General features: G+C 36.7%; 1 long non-coding RNA gene across 3 annotated transcripts in view; it reads right to left on the bottom strand.

Moving 5' to 3' along the window:
- Window positions 1-1,539: 1,539 nt before the first annotated feature.
- Window positions 1,540-16,660, bottom strand: part of LOC102117400 (uncharacterized) — a 60,327-nt gene continuing 45,206 nt past the window's right edge. For 2 of the 3 annotated variants that reach the window (XR_010584684.1, XR_012431078.1), the window contains exons 3-4: window positions 16,484-16,555; window positions 1,540-10,552 (exon numbers count right to left, since the gene is read on the bottom strand). This is a non-coding gene — a long non-coding RNA (uncharacterized lncRNA). The remainder of the gene's footprint in view (window positions 10,553-16,483; window positions 16,556-16,660) is intronic. The other variant, XR_010584685.1, reaches the window with a different exon arrangement.

The following is a 16,660-nucleotide window of genomic DNA, read 5'->3' as shown; positions in this document are numbered from 1 at the left end:
TCTAAAACTGTTCATTTGTGCCAGTCAACTGCAATTCCTCTTTCTTCTGGTAACCCTTTGAATATATCCTCCTCTGCCACTCTCACTCCCCATAACTCCAGAGAAGTTGTTTATAGAGATGGGGCACAGGTCTAAGCCCATAGGAATGCAGCATTTACCTGACCAAAAAAATTGGTTCTACGATAGACATATACCCCAATCATAGTCATTGTAGTCTGGTCAATTTTAAGTGGTATTTTGCAGAAAGAGATTCTCACTCCTGTTTTTTGTTGTTGTTGGGTGTGTGTGTGTGTGTGTGTGTGTGTGTGTGTGTGTGTTTGCTGGACTGAAAATTGGAAAGGCTGGAGTTTGGGTCTTCCCTTGCTACCATAGAAATTCTAAGTCTAAAGCCAAAGCAGCATAAATTCAACCATGGGGATGGGAACAAAGAGCTGTAGAGAAACATGATATTGTTTGCATACTCAATCTAGTATGTCAGATCTAGTTATATCCCTAAACGTTTTATCTTAGCCAATAAATTACATCTTTGCTTAAGTTAGAGTAGGTCAAATTTTGTGACAATTGTGACAGAAAGTGCAAAGTCCCCACATGGGAAAAGAGAATTTCTTCCACTGGAATATTCATTTACTTATTCTTTAACAAATATTTTTAGACTTATATCTAGTATATTCAAGCCACTAGCAATAGGACCCAAAAACACAAAAATAAGTAAGAACAAAGTCCACATTCCACAAGCAGAGGCTCACTACCAAGTAGTGAAGACAGACTTATAAACAAATATTAAAATGGAGTGTGATTAAATTGTCATGGCACTGAGACCTAAAGGAGGAAGTGATCAACTCTGCTTGAGTGGGCCGTAGAAGGTGCATAGGGGACACCTGTGAGCTGGGTGGGGGAAGGCAACAATTAACTTCCAAATAGAGGGTTAGCCGGTAGGAATGCAGGGAGATTTCCAAAAGAAACATCTCATTTGGACAGCTGTAAATACTTTATTTAGCAGACACATAATACGCAGAAGATGAATTTGGAGAGACGAGCTATTCTCAGGCACTGAAAAGTCCTGAATGGGATCCTCAAAGGTTTGGATTTCAATCTGTGAGCAATCAAGGATCGTCAAGGCATTGTAAGCAGGAGAGGCATAGGGGAAAATTTATTTTTAATAAAATCAGTAAGTAGCACAGGATGGGCTTGACTGAGAGGGCAATAATCATGACACCACGATGAGGATAAGAACCAAGGAAAAAGACATGAAGCTGTAACAGGAGCCAGAGGTGAAAGCTATTAAAAATGCCTTATCAATATGTTTGGGACTGTCAGCATGAGGCGAGCAGTGAAAAACTCCCAGATTATCCCTGAGCATCTAAAATAGTCAAACTGGTAAGATACAGCTGATGTGGATAAATGTAATTATTTCCCCATTCTCGCTTAAGTCTGATTTCTCCTGTTTTGCACCTGACAAATGCTTCCTTTTTTCTTCCTCTCTGCTACCAATTCATCTCTATTCTCCCTCAACAAAGAATGTACAGCTTGATAACAGTCTATTTTGTTTTTGTTCTTTCATCTTCTTTGTGTCATGACTCTTTCAGCAAACTTTTAATTGATATATTCTCTCTCTCTCCCCCTCCCTCCCTCTTCTCTCTCTCTTTTCTTTATTTTGTCCATGCACTCACAATGTGTCTCCTGACTTAAAATTCCAGGGGGGTGGGAAGTGGAGTAGAGATGTGGTGGGGATTGTTCAGACTTAAAGCCTAAGCACTTTTCAGGCTGGGTCCTCTACAACATTTTGTCCAGGTGGTATCTCACCAGCACATAGTGTAGGAAATGCCACCTTGGCCTATAAGATGTAAAACAGCTAATGGAGGGCTCAAATGTAGCTCTCCACAAACTTCTCTCTTACTTTTGATGTGGGCGGAAATGAGCACTGCCTAAAATGCTCCACTGGTTTCACCCCTCCTAGCTGGGTGGTGCAACTGCAAAGCAAGTGCTGTGAACCTTGTGAGCGAACATTTGAGAGCCACAGATCCATGACCTGTGGCAATAACTTAGGGAACTATAAAACCAGAGGCATACTGATGCTAACAATAGGAACGTGGCCTTTCCTTCATCTTACTACGGAATGCCTTCCTGGCCCACAACTCAAAGGTGCCCTGAGAGCAGCATCTTCAGGAGTGCTGATGCACTTCCTTTGTGATGAACTAAACAGCCTCTGCTCTGCTGCAGAGCAAGGGTGAGACAGGAACATGTGCTCACAGGAAGTCAGTGGTTCCCTTTTTAACAATACCTGCTCCCAGTTCAGCCTTTTATAACTGCCTCTCAGAACTTCTATGTGTTGGACAGAGAAGCTGGGCTCTACTCTCCTTGCCCTTCTGTGGGACTCCTTTCCAGTGGCTGGGTGGAGGGGAGTTTGCTGGGGCAGGAAGCAGCAGAGGGAGTTCCACAGCAAAGGATGAGACTCAGCACAAGCTCACAGCTGTGTGAGCCGAGTTCTGTGCCTAGGTTAGATTTCACCTGTGGTTGTGGTAGGGGAGGGCAGCGGAAGTGTAATTCCTTCCGCATGACAGCAGATCAAGGTTCATATGTATGTGACATGCATATTAGGGCCAGCAGTTCCTCCTAAACAGGAGAGGTCCTCCCCTCCATGACACACACACATCCTGCCCTTAACTAATATTTACATGCTAACTCTGGACGATTCTTCATTTAAATAAAAAATGAATAATTTGAGGACACCTGAAATGACTTGAAAATGTCTGCTATGCTTAGAGATAAATGAGTGATGACACCATGTGGTTCATTATCTCCACAATGGTAAGGAAATAATTTAAGAGAGAAAAACAAGGTAAATAGGACCATATCAATGACAAAACTGACCTTATCTTCTTAAGTATATTATGAAGGAAAGTATATATTTTCATCTTGACCACCTGAATTGAGCCCTGAAGGAACTCCATTCTTTAGATCTACCCTTGTGATTCCCACTGATTCAATGAATAAAATTCCTTGAAGCCTGCTCTTTCATTTGTTTCTTTGGAGCACAAGAACCAGGACTGTGTTGGAAGACAGTGATCCTCAGCCTGATAGTCTGTGTTGATATATTTAAAAGAATGTAAGTAAATCTACACTTTTCAAATAGAAGAGGAAGTATTCACGCAAACGTGTAGTGCCTCCCTGTAGATGGATATGATCAGCTATCTTAGCTGCAAGTTTACAATTGTTGACATACTATAGAGATGATATTCTCAAGAAAGGATCAGAAAAATTCACTAGTAGTGATATAGTGAATGGTAGAACTAAAAATCAAAGATCTAGGATCTCGTCTTTTGTCTGCTATTAATTAGCTGAATGGTGTTCCACAAATTGTTTGACTTTCTAATCAAGTCAGCAAGTCTCAGTTTTGTAATTGCCAAAACAAAGGATTTAAACTTCAGAATCTCTAAGGTTCACATATGCTAATATTTAAATATGGAAAGCATTATCTTAGTGTAAGGGCCCATTTCCCCTGAGTGAAGGGATGTAATGCACCAAGACAATAACAGCACAGCCAGGTTCTGGAGCTGTTTACCAGCCAAGGTGAATCCATCGACTTCCTCTGATGCTGTAAGGTGTCTTCTTCTATATCAATGTCCAAAAAATCTCAAGGATCCCTCCTCCATGGTCATTTGCATCAGTTACATTGGTGGTCTGGTTGAAATCAGCACATTAAGGTATGACTTCAATCTCCATTTGAAATCATTTCTCCTCCTAGCAGCTGATGAGGTTTTCCATCCCTCTCTGTTTCTGGGACTCCTGTGTCTTTCCTTCTCTCTGCAGCCAGTTTTTGCCTCTCTGCATAATATTTCAGATCTAGTTCCTGTAACTGGTAAGAAGATTACAATTAAACACGCAACCGAAATCTAGAAGTGTTTTGGTACGAGGTGTCAGAGCACTGCTTCTGGCAGCTTCTACAACTATGGATATGGTGTAGATAATTCTGTCAAAAGATGTATGGTCCTTAACATAGACATTAATGTCCTCAACAGTGCACATCAGCTGCCTTGCTGTGCATATCAGATTTCAGCAGCAGGGGCAAGTGGGAGTAGTACTGGCACCTTCAGCAAGTTTTGGAATGAGAGATGCCATCAGAGCTGTAAAAAAGAAAGACCAAGGATGGTAAGGGGTGGCATGAGGATGAGTCAAAGGTAGCATATATGAAACTATCTCCTCCCACCTCATAGGTGATACTCAAAACTACTTGAGAGAAATGTGAGGAAGGCTAGAGTTCACAAGTGGCAGAAGGGATACTGTGAACCTATTCTTGTCTATTGAGAATGGAATAGGAAACATATTTGGCACATATTTTAATAAGATGCTTTTTAAACTCCAACTGTCTGCAAATCACTTATAGCCAATATAAACAATTTATAGTTAGCATCTATACTTTCCGCAATTCCCAGAATCTTAACACTAATACAATGTTCTATGTTACGGTATATGCTCTTGGAATAACATGTCAAATACACTGAAACTCTAAAGTATAAAATATAGAGTATTAATAATCAACTGATTCACATTTATTTAAGCCACAAATTTGCATTGATTGTCTACCCTTTATTAGTTCAATGTGGTGTTATTATAGTGACAGTATACTAATGATCCAGTAAAAATGTACATCAAAATTAAGAATAATTTAGATAAATTTGGAGAGAGCATGATTCCAAACAATAATAGAAAAATGATGATACCATATTAATAACCATCATTTATTGGTTGCTGTTTTCATAAAACTCCTACATACATTACTTTATTTAAGTGTAAGAATCAATACTGAGTAGTATATTATCTCCATTATAGAGCAGGCAGAGGGATTTCAAAACAATGATTGCAAACTTATGGCTGTTTTTTTTTTTTTTCTTTTTGACTCATATTATTGCTGTGGCTCTTTTAATCTGAATTAATTGGTAGCATTCAAAAATAAGAAGAATTTACATAAAAATTTTATTTTTAACTTCCCTTTAAAAACAAGAATATTGTACAACACCAGAGTCCACATTCTCAGCATGACAATAATATGCTGATGTTGAATAATGTATATTCCTCTAAACAAGGCACCCAACTAGTCGCTAATATATTTTTTAAGATTTAATTGATATGTAATACACATATGGAAAAATGCAAGGATTATTTTTATAAAGTTAACACAAAGTTAATTTTTACATTAAGAAACACCCAAATCAAGAAACAGAACATTATTAACACTTCCAAAGCCCCGCTTGTCTTCCTTCCAAATGACTCCCACCACCAAACATCATCACTGTCCTGATTTCTTACACCATAGGTTATTTTTTTGCTTTATCTATTTATTTTTCTTTGAGACGGAGTGTCGCTCTTGCGCTCAGGCTGGAGTCAAGTGGCACAATCTCGGCTCACTGCAACCTCTGCCCCCTGGGTTCAAGCGATTCTCCTGCCTGCCTCAGTCTCTTGAGTAGCTGGGATTGCAGGCATTCGCCACCATGCCCAGCTAATTTTTTGTATTTTTAGTAGAGACAGGGTTTCGCCATGTTGGCCAGGCTGGTCTCAAACGCCTGACCTCAGGTGATTCCCCTGCCTCAGCCTCCAGCAACCACACCCAGCCAACCACCACATCTGGCCATTTTTGCTTGTTTTTGAGCTTTACATAAGTGATACACAATTTCTTTCTTGTGTGTGGCTTCTGTTCCACATCATTTTGTTTGTGAGATTCATTCATGTTGCACTGCGTATTTGAAGCTTGTTCATTCTGGTTGTTGTATAGAATCTATTCATGAACATATATCCATTTTATTTATTCATTTGATTTTGCTATACATCTGACTTCTTTCTAATTTAAGACTATTGCAAATAGTGCTGCTGTGAATATTCTGCTGATGAATATCTTTTGGTGAATGTATATACCATTTCTCATAAGAATTCCTAAGAATAGAATTGCTGGGTCATATCGTATACATACATTCAGCTTTAGTTAGACAATACCAAAAATATTTCCAAAGTGATTACACCAATTTGCACTTCCACCAGTAGTGTATGATCATTCCAACTGCTTCACTTTCTCGCCACCACTTTCTTCTCTCAACCTTGCCTTATGTATTGTTATTCCAATGTGGTGTAATAGTATCACATCATAGTTTTCATCTGTATTTCACTGATTATGAATGAAGTTGAATATTTTTCACAAGTCTGTTGGCCACTTAGGTAGCTTATTTTGTGAAGTGCCTGTCAAAGTCTTTTGTTCATTTTCTTTTCTTTTGAGTTTTCCTTCCTTTCCTAATTGATTTGTAGGAATTCTTTACATATTCTAAATACAAGGCTTTGTCAGTCTTGCAAATTATTTTCTCCCACATGTGGGCGTGACTTTTCACCTCTAACATGGTTTCTCATGAACAAAAGTTCTCAATTTTAATGTTATCTAATTTGCCTTTTTAAAATTTGTCCTTCTATGAAGAGTAATTTTTGTGCCCTGTACAGAAAATTGTTGGCCATCTGAAGTTTATGAAGATATTCTGCTATGTTTTCTTTTTGAACATTTATTATTTGAGTATTCATATTCAGATATACAATCCATCTGGAATTGATATCTGTCCTTGATGCTGAAGTATGGGTTGGGATATGTATTTCCACGTGGTTATCCAGCTGACCCAGCACCATTTACTGAAAACAAAACAAAACAAAAAATCCCTTCCTCTGGTGAACTGTAGTGGTTCGTTTCTGGATTCTATTCAGCTCTTTATCTATTTTTACACCAACACTCAAAATTACTTTACCTTTATTAATATTCATAATTACTGATTATTATAGGATTTCACTCTCTCATTCTTGCTTTTATACATTGATCTATAAAAATGTAAGCCCCCCAGCATGGTCCCTCAACATCGTCTTGGCTAATCTTGGTCCTTTGCATTTCTTTATACATTTTGGAAACAGCTTGGCAATGTTCTCAAAATATCTCCTGGGATTTTTATTGAGATTGCATTAGATACAGCAATTTAGAAATAACTTATTTATATTACTCATCTTTCAAACTATTAATATGGTATACACTTCCATTTATTCAGGTATTCTTTCATTTTTCTTGGGAAAGTTTTGTTGCTTTAATTGTAGATGTCTTACATATTTTTATTAGATGTATTCTTAAATAGTTGATGTTGTTTTTGTTTTTGTTTTTTTGAGACAGAGTCTCACTCTGTTACTCAGGCTGTAGTGCAGTGGCACAATCTTAGCTCACTGCAACCTCTGCCTCTCAAGTTCAAGTGAACTGTGCCTGGCCATAGTTCTGTTTTTTGATACTATTATAAATTGTATTGTATTTTTATTTTCATTTCCAATTTGTTTGTTCCTGATATAAAGAAATGTAGGCCAGGTGTGGTGGCTCACACCTGTAATCCAAGCACTCTGGGAGGCCGAGGCAAGTGGATCAGGAGTTTGAGACCAGCCTGATCAACATGGTGAAACCATGTCTCTACTGAAAATACAAAATTAACTGGGCATGGTGGCACACACCTGTAATCCCAGATACTTGGGAGGCTGAGGCAGGAGAATCACTTGAATCCAGGAGGCTGAGGTTACAGTGAGCCGAAATCGGACATTGTACTCCAACTGGGCAACAAGAGCAAAACTTTGTCTCAAACAAAACAAAAAAAAAAAAAAAAGAAAGAAAGAAAGAAACAAATAAAAAAGAAAAAAAGAAATGCAATTGGTTTTTGTTTAATGACCACATGCTATTGTCATTCAATGCTGCTAAAATCACTTACAAATATTAGTAATTTGCAGATTCATTTGGATTTTCTATGTACATGGCCGTATTTCTGCCATTCTTTGCCTTATGCCTTTTATTTCTTTTTCTTGCATTAGTCTACTAGGATGGGCCTCGAGTACCTTGTTGGGAAGCAGTGATGATACTGGGTAACAACTTTCAGTCCCAAACACAGGCAAAAAGCTTTCAATAATATCACATTTACTATAGGATATTCTGTAGGTTTTTACAGAAGCTCTTTGTCAGATTAAGAAACTGCCTTTCTCTACCCAACTCTCTAAGGTGTTTTTCTTTTTTTGCATCATAAATGTATTTATATTTTCCTACACCTGAGGAGATTATTATAAGATTTCTCTCTCTCATTCTCTGTCTCTTTTTTTAAATTATGTAGTAAAATTTCATTGATTGTTTTTGAATAGTAAAATTTCCCTTTAATTCTTGGAATAAAGTCTACCTGGTCACAATATATGGTACTAGGTAGGTCTATTATTCTTCGTACATTTCTCTGGTTTTATGTACTCATATTTTACTTAGTATTTTTGCTGTTTTTTTTTTTTTTTTTTTTTTTTTTTTTTTTTGTAATTTGCTAGAGTAAATTTTTGATAACAAGGTCCTGCTAGGCCAGGCACAGTGGCTCACACCTGCAATCCCAGCACTTTGGGAGGCCAAGACGGGTAGATCACTTGAGGTCAGGAGCTTGAGACCAGTCTGGCCAACATGGTGAAACCCCGTCTCTACCAAAAATACAAAAATTCGCCGAGAATGGTGGCATTCACTTATAATCCCAGCTACTCAGGAGGCTGAGGCAGGAGAATTGCTTGAACCCGGGCGGCAGAGGTTCCAGTGAGCCAAGATTGTACCACTGCACTCCAGCCTGGGCGACAGAGCAACACTCTGTCTCAAAAAAAAAAAAAAGAAAAAAGAAAAAAGAAAAAGATTATGCTAGCCTCTTAAACTAAACCGGAAGTGTTTCCTTTTTTGAGTTCCCAAGAAAAGTTTATACAAGTGAATGTTACTTCTTACAGTAGAGGAAAAAAAAAACTTGTGTTTTCCTCACCCATTTCAAGATTCACAGGTGCAATTTATATATAATCAAGGTTTTATGTGACATGGGATCCTTCAGAAATGAAAACTGAAAGACCCAGGGAAGACCATCTGTTTCTATGTTAAATCTAATCAAAGAAGTGGGTAATTTTATAGCAATATGATTGGACAAATATGTATGCTCTAATGGGAATAAACTGAGCAAGGCCTGTGTGTTCAGAGTCTTCTTGGCCTATCTGTGCAACATTTCTTTCTTCTTGGCATAGGGCAGGGCATCTGTCACAGGAGGGTCTTATGACCTACTTTCAGGAAAAGTAGGTCATAGACTGTTCTTTCTAGGTTTTATGGCTTGCTTTGGGGGAGAAAGTGGGGCAGGAGGCAAAAGGATGGAAGAAGGTCAGAGAGACCTCACTTCTGAGGCCCTTTTGTTTTCTTGAGCTCAAAGACAGCACGGCAAGGCACGATACTTTGGTGTATGATGTTCTAAACCCCAACATTACAAAAAGCATTTGGACCTGGAGGATTTTTGAGGGGAAAGAAGAGCAAAGATTTTAAATTTTAAAAAATCAATTTGTAAGTAAAAAACTTTTAACTTTCTAAGTCTTCTTGAGGTAGTTTTGATAAGCCATGTTTTCAAAAAAGTTATTAATTTAATACAAATTAACAACTTTATTGACACAATGTTATTCTTAATATAATTTTACTAACTCTTCAAAGTTTACAAGATGTGTTACAATGCCACTTTTTTAAGTCCTGGTATTGGCATTTTATATATTCCATCTTTTTTTGTTTGTTTGTTTTCCTAGAGATTTATTCACCTGTTCAAATAACAGGCTTCTATGTTTTCTTAATTTTCTCATATAAATTAAATTTATATTTCATTGTTTTTTTATTCCTATCAATATTATTTCCCTTCTTGTATATTACCTTGATTTGATTTGCTATTCTATTTTTAGTTTCTTGAGTTAGAAGCTTCGGTCATTGATTTTTAATGTTCAATATTATCATAAGTTACAACCTTAACTCCTTCATCCCTGAAGCCATTTGGGTTCACAGATCATTTAAATGACCATTAACTGGCCAGGCGCAGTGGCTCACACCTGTAATCCCAGCACTTAGGGAGGCCAAGGCGGGCAATTGGCCTGACGTCAGGAATTCGAGACCAGGTTGGCCAACATGGTGAAACCCGTCTCTACTGAAAATACAGAATTAGCTGGGCGTAGTGGTGCACGTCTGTAATCCCAAGTACTCAGGAGGCTGAGGTGGGAGAATCACTTGAACCCAGGAAACAGAGGCTGCAGTGAGCCGAGATCACACCATTGCACTCTAGCCTAGGCAAGAGGAGCGAAACTCCATCTTGAAACAAATACAAATAATAAAATAAATAAATGACCATTAACTTATCTAAAATCAGTGTGACGTGTTTGTAAGTTATACAAAGTGAATGATCAAATATTCAAATCCAGGACTGTCTGACAACTAAGTCCATGGTCTTTCCTATTCGTATAAAGTTGATCATATAAGCCAGGAAGCAGATGATATCCCCCACCAAAAAAAAGACAAGAAAGAAAGCAAAAGTAAAAGCAATGAATCTTGACTAATATCTACTTCTTGTCAAATACAGAGCAGCTTCTGGAGGAAATAGAGAAGGAACAGGAGAACCAAGAGAGTTATGTCTAGAGACTTCCTAATTGTGGAGCCTTAGACAAGTCCTTCCATCTTCCGAGGCCACTGTTTCTTCATCTGTAAAACAAGAAAGATGAGCTTATTATTTCCCAGGTTTTTCTCCACTATAACAGCAGAGTTTCAAAGAAGAAATGATGATTCATAATATTAAATGTTGCAGAGAGGTTAAACAACATAGTTTAAGAAAAGGACAATAAATTTAGTAATCAAGTAAGCATCATAATACTAAAAGTGTGATCCCAATTACAACAGTTTTTAAGATAAAATGGGTTTTATGCCTTTCTCAAGTAGACAGGGAAATCTGTGAGACGAGACATCTCCAACAGCACTTGCAAGTTGGGAAAAGTCATAGCAGGGCTAGGAGGAACCACACATAGACTTTTGTTAGCCAGATAATGACACTCAGTTTACTGAGTCCTCTTTCTCATAGCTACAGTGCTGTTTTGGTTTGGGCACAGGATAAAAATCAAGAAAGATCATGAATAGAAAAGAAAGGACAGATTAATTTAAGTTTTATCATCAAAGACTATCTGGCAAAAGTTAGTATAAAAAAATCTAAAAGAAACAGCATCATATCTAGATAGGGCAAACTTTAATAGACAGATAACGACACTCGGTTTTCTGAGACCTCTTACTCATAGCCACAGTGCTGTGCTGTTTTGGTTTGGGCACAGGATAAAATCAATCAAGAAAGATCATGAATAGAAAAAAAAAGGACAGATTAGCTTAGGTTTTATCATCAAAAGCTATCTGGCAAAAGTTGGTATAAAAAATCTAAAAGAAACAACATCATATCTAGATAAGGCAAGCTTTAATAGGACTAGTAAGTCATTGCACAAAGATGATTAGTGAAACATTTGTGACAAAATCCTTTTGTTGACCTAGGTCTTTCACCTATGACACTATGATGGCAATGCAAATTATAATTAAGAGCCTTAGTTCTCCCTGTTGAAAATATAGGAAAAGATTTCGCTTCTTTTTCTTAGCGCATTCACCTCAGAAAATTTGTAACTGTAAGCACTTTCTGTTCTCTTTATGATGTGTGTGGGGGCCTTTTATCAGCTTCACGACCCAGGGCTGTCCTTCTCAAGAAACTGGGAGCCATTTTTTGACATATACACGTAGCATCCCTATCTTCCAGTTTCTGTGGGAGGGCAGGATTCTAACTTCCTCCATGGGCATGTTGCTCCAAGTTGTAAAACTACCTCTTGTCATAGAGATACGATAAGTTTGTTTTATCCCTGGATAAAATCAATCAGTTAACAGAAATGCTGACTTTCATCACCATGGGAAAGTTAGGGTTAATTATGTGTGAGTGTTAAGTCTTCTTACTTGAAGACTAGTTATTGTTTTTATTGAAAAGGTGTATGCAATGGGTTATATCTCCTTGGCTATACATATGGGGGTGAGAGTCCTTTCCGCCTTGGTAATCTCTTAGCAGATTGCTTGTAAAGTGCATCACAGTCTGGCTTAATGCTTATCCTCTAGTGCTTAGCTCTACTATCTTTGTGGAGAGAATTTCTGGGTTGGGAGGTGATTTTGGTTTTAATTGTATTTTCACAACACGTATCAAGGTTGAATCCAGAACTGAACCATCTGAGACTCAAGAACACATTGCAAAATAAAGAAGCTCCTGCCTGGCCAGACTCCTTTATGTCTATTCCCAACAAACTAAATAGATCACTTGGCCAGAGGTAGATTGTTCTGGTGAAGGACAAGGAGAAGGGAGAGTCAATCCTACAATCTAGACACTTTAAATCAGAATCCCTTTCTTTGGTTCTCTCTCAGTAACTTTGTGCAGCTACGTAAGGGTCCTGTCCAAGAGCACGCTCTCACATTGAAGAAATAAAGGCAGATACTGGATTCCACTGTTCAAGAGCTCGGAAATGAAACAGAGATAAAGTTACCTGGAAGCTACTGAAGTATTTCAAGGTCTCTGGCTTATATGAGCCCCTTTCAAAGTGCTAGAAGATATTTAGGTGGTTTTGTTTTTATATTTGCAAAAGTAAGATCTTTCTGTATTCCTTTCAATGAAGAAGACCAACTAAATCATAAAAGCTTTAGCCCCCTGCTGTGAAAGGTAAAAAGAAATCGCAAGGGAGCAAGAAAGGGTGGAAGAGTGACACTGAATTTATGCATGTTTTAAAGACAGGATTTTCATATGAAAGTAGACACTTTCCAAAAATAGCTACTACAATTCTTAGAAAAAATTTTAAATTCCTGCCAAGTAATAGAAACTTCAGTTACCCAAATGACCTAAATTCTTGACATTTAACTAAAAAACCTGTCAGAAAATAGTTCACCAATATATCTGCTTTTCTTCCACATTATTTATTTCACACAATTAAATAGTGCCAGCTAAAAAGAAAATAGCATAATCCTTACAATGGTAGGTACCATCTTTTGAAAACAGAATGTTTTTGAAATTGGCAAATTTTAAGAATTTAGGAGTGTAAATTATGAAAGTACAATGTGAATATTATTTTGCTCTCACATACTGAAATATTTCAGCAAACATGCATAAATCGTTATTTATATGTAACTTGTTCATTTTATTATTATAAATATGTTAGGGTATGTGGCAGAAGGAAATGACAACCCTTTGTCCAAACATCTTTATTTCTAAAAGTTTCTGAATTAAAATAATAATAACATTCACTAAGTGTAACCCCAAGTGGGTTCCGGTATAGGGATATACAGAAAAAGCGGTCAGTAAAGGTTAATTTAAATGTTTTATAATGTATGCAAACCTCAAGTATGAAAGGGGGTGTAAAGGATAGGATATCCTCAAGCCTGCTGGAATCCTGAAGGATCCTGGGAATGAGCTCTCTTACTTTGTGAAGGCATAGAGTTTTACTGAGGCTTTTACCTTCAGTAAAGGATGGAAGCATGAGACTGGCAAGGTATACACAGATTTGGGAGTGTGCAGATGTGCACTGGAGGCAGATGACCTGGGCTGGCTTTCTATGGCCCCTACTCCACTCCCCTTCTGAAGGAGCTAGCTTTTAAAAGATTTACTCTATGAGGCCTATGGGGTTGTTGAAGTTGGCTAGAACTTTAACTTTTATCTTTCCTTCATCCAAATTTCCTGTGAGAGTCCCCTTGACTTTCACAAAATGAATGTGCTATAGAAGCTGAAAGAACAGTGTAACAAGAATGGAGATTTCATCTGCCTCGTTTTTTTTTCGAATCCAGTGGATGAGGTGCTTTGGCCTATTCATTTTCTGCCACTTGGAATTCCACATGGACAAAGATGGTAGTTAAATCCTCCGGAGCAAGAGCAGTGTCTGGATGTGATGTGTGTAAGAGGTACGGTGAGGCCAATTCAGGTTAGCTGACAATTCCTCTTGGGCACACGGGTGGTAGGGGAGAGGTACAGGCGCCATGGGATCAAAGGGCAAGACCTCAACAAACCATGCATTATACACAGATTCTTATTTTTTATGTTCTTCTGTAAATAATCTTAATGATTTAACAAATTTCAGCATTTGTTGCAATTGGAAGTCCTTTCTAACCAGACTCAAAGCCCCTGAAGTTTCCTCAGTTTTGTTTGTTTGTTTGATGGTTTTGGCTTTTGTTTTTGGTTTTATTTGGACATTGGTTTTTGATTCTGTCTTTATGATACAGTAACACAGAGCAATTCTCAAGAAGCAGTCCTGTGTTTGGTAATACCTGCTAATTAATTATTAATAAATTACTAATAATATAAAATAGTAATAATTGGATTCTTGTTCAAAAAAAGAAAAGATAAAAATTCTCTCATTATTCACAGTTAATTATCTTAGCAGCTCAAATGTAAATACTACAGACTAATGAATTAGTTGCTTACAATTTATTAGTAAATAAATCAATGTAATTTTTCTTTTTAGAAATGAACACAAATAATGTTTACTTGGTGCATACAAAATATTTCCTTGATCTTTGAGGTATATGACAGAAGCCCTAAAATTTTAAATAGTAGCAGTGTTTTTTAAAAAAGTTATCTAACCATTATAACGGTATAATTATTGAGATGATCTGTTAGATATCAATGTACTTTGATACATAGTAACAGCAAGAATGGCAATAATTTCATCACATTTAAAACAACTATTCCAAATACTCGTTTTAAAAACGTAAAATTTTCTGAGGAATACGCTTAATGAATTAAGTTGCCATATTCATCCAGCGTCATTTTACATAGGACGCCACTGAAGCCCATTGTTTATTTTCCCCTGAAGCACGTGGCTATTGGCTAATTATCATGAGATCTAGAAGTTGAATCACATTTCTAGGGTACCATTTCTAAGAAGTATCTAAAAAATTTATAATTCTTTTTTTTTTTTCATTTAATCAGACTGAATTAGAGTAGCCTATGTCTCTTAATGGAGGATAAGAGCACTTGGTGTAAAGATGGTCACAATTTTGACCCAATGGCAAGTAGAGACAGCCAATTGTCATAGCTCATTGGTTGTTTCTTCATTTACTGAATAAAGCAATGCATGCTAAAGGGCTTTAAAAACAAAGTTTGTTTGTAAAAATAATATTTTAAAAAGCTCTTTGGCTTTCAAGGCAAATGTTGTCATGTATTTTATACAACATGACATGTGTCGATGTGACAGATTTGGGGATTTCAAAATATCCTATTAAGTGATGTGCTTTTACCTGTAGAAATCTGAAAGTTGCCAAGTGAATCTCCCATTGGCACAAAGACTTTATTTACATAGTGTAACAGAAGCTGTTATTTGGGACCTTGCTAAATTTGGTGGAAAAAAAAAAAAAACGTGCCCCATTTATTTTATCACTTCTAAGTATAGAAGAAAATAAAAATACATAAAGGTAAGAAAATGCCAAAACCACGATGAATCACATAAAGTACATATTTTGAACACTGTGTCATGTAACCAGTGCTGACCACCTAAGCAGTAGCAACAACAGGGCACTTATATAATTTATAATAAATCCAGCCATATAGCTGAGTTTTATATTTTATAGGATCAAGATCCTCAATTTAGCACAAGAAAACAGCGCAGGAACCTCAAGTCAAAATGATTTCGGATATTTATTTTTGTAAATAATTTTCAATTCAAGCCTTTTGCTTTTCTATACTTAATCTTGTAATATGAAAATGTAGGCAGATAATTAAAAAGAAAATAGAAAATAACAAAAATAAACTAATGTTAATATTCACTTATGTTTTTAAGGTAGTATTTATTTTCTTGGGTTTGAATTAAGCATCCTGAAATTGTTATAGTCTAGGTTTCTTTGAAGCTTTGAGACTTTTAAGTTTAACAATATTACTAATGATATAAAGAGGTTAAAATGTGACTGCTGACATTATAATTAAAACTGCCAGATCTGGTTTACATAGGCTAACTCATTCATTTATGATCTACTGTGATTACTTTGTTTGTATATTGTGGTTGATATTGTAGGGCTTTATGTATTATTCATAACCTTATTATAATTAAAGTTTCTGTTTTGGACGACGTATTCTTAACAGGCTATGTCTGAGTACGAGTATGTTGGAAATTGTTCTCAACTAATTTCATATTCAAAATCTACAAAATAATTATCTTCGAAAGGCCCATAAAGTTTGAGGCATAATCTTTTGACTCTCAGAATTATCGAGTTTCCTTACGTAGATGGAATGTTTACTTGACATAGTAATAGTTCAATAAATGATAAGCATTGATTATGACATATGGTACTCCTGGCATTATATTATGCCAGGATTTCTTAGTCCCTGCTACTACTGACATTTTGGTCAGATAATTCTTTGTTGTAGGGATCTGTACTGGATATTATTAGATACTCAGCAGCACTCCCGACTTCAACTCACTAGATGTCATTAACATCTAGCAACAACCAAACCAAAATTTTCAACAACCAAAAATGTGTCCAGATATTGCCAATGTCCTCTGGGGTATAAAACTGCCACAAGTTGAAACCCCTGGATATTTTTTAAAATAAGTTAGGAAACCAATAGAAATGAGCTATATCTTTTACCTTTGATTGGTTTAAAACCACTTTCAATTAACATGGAGTCATCATGGCAGTTTTTCTCTCCTTCTTCCATAGCTATGAAACAGTTACAAGAGAAATGGAGAAAGGTGAGGTGTTATCAGGAGAGAAGGAGATGGAGTAATGCTAAATTGTACCATCTAAACTGTGTGGAGAACACAT

The sequence above is a fragment of the Macaca fascicularis genome, chromosome 1, assembly GCF_037993035.2.
Source record: "Macaca fascicularis isolate 582-1 chromosome 1, T2T-MFA8v1.1".
Lineage (NCBI taxonomy): Eukaryota > Metazoa > Chordata > Mammalia > Primates > Cercopithecidae > Macaca > Macaca fascicularis.
This window is presented reverse-complemented; position numbering and strand designations above follow the sequence as displayed.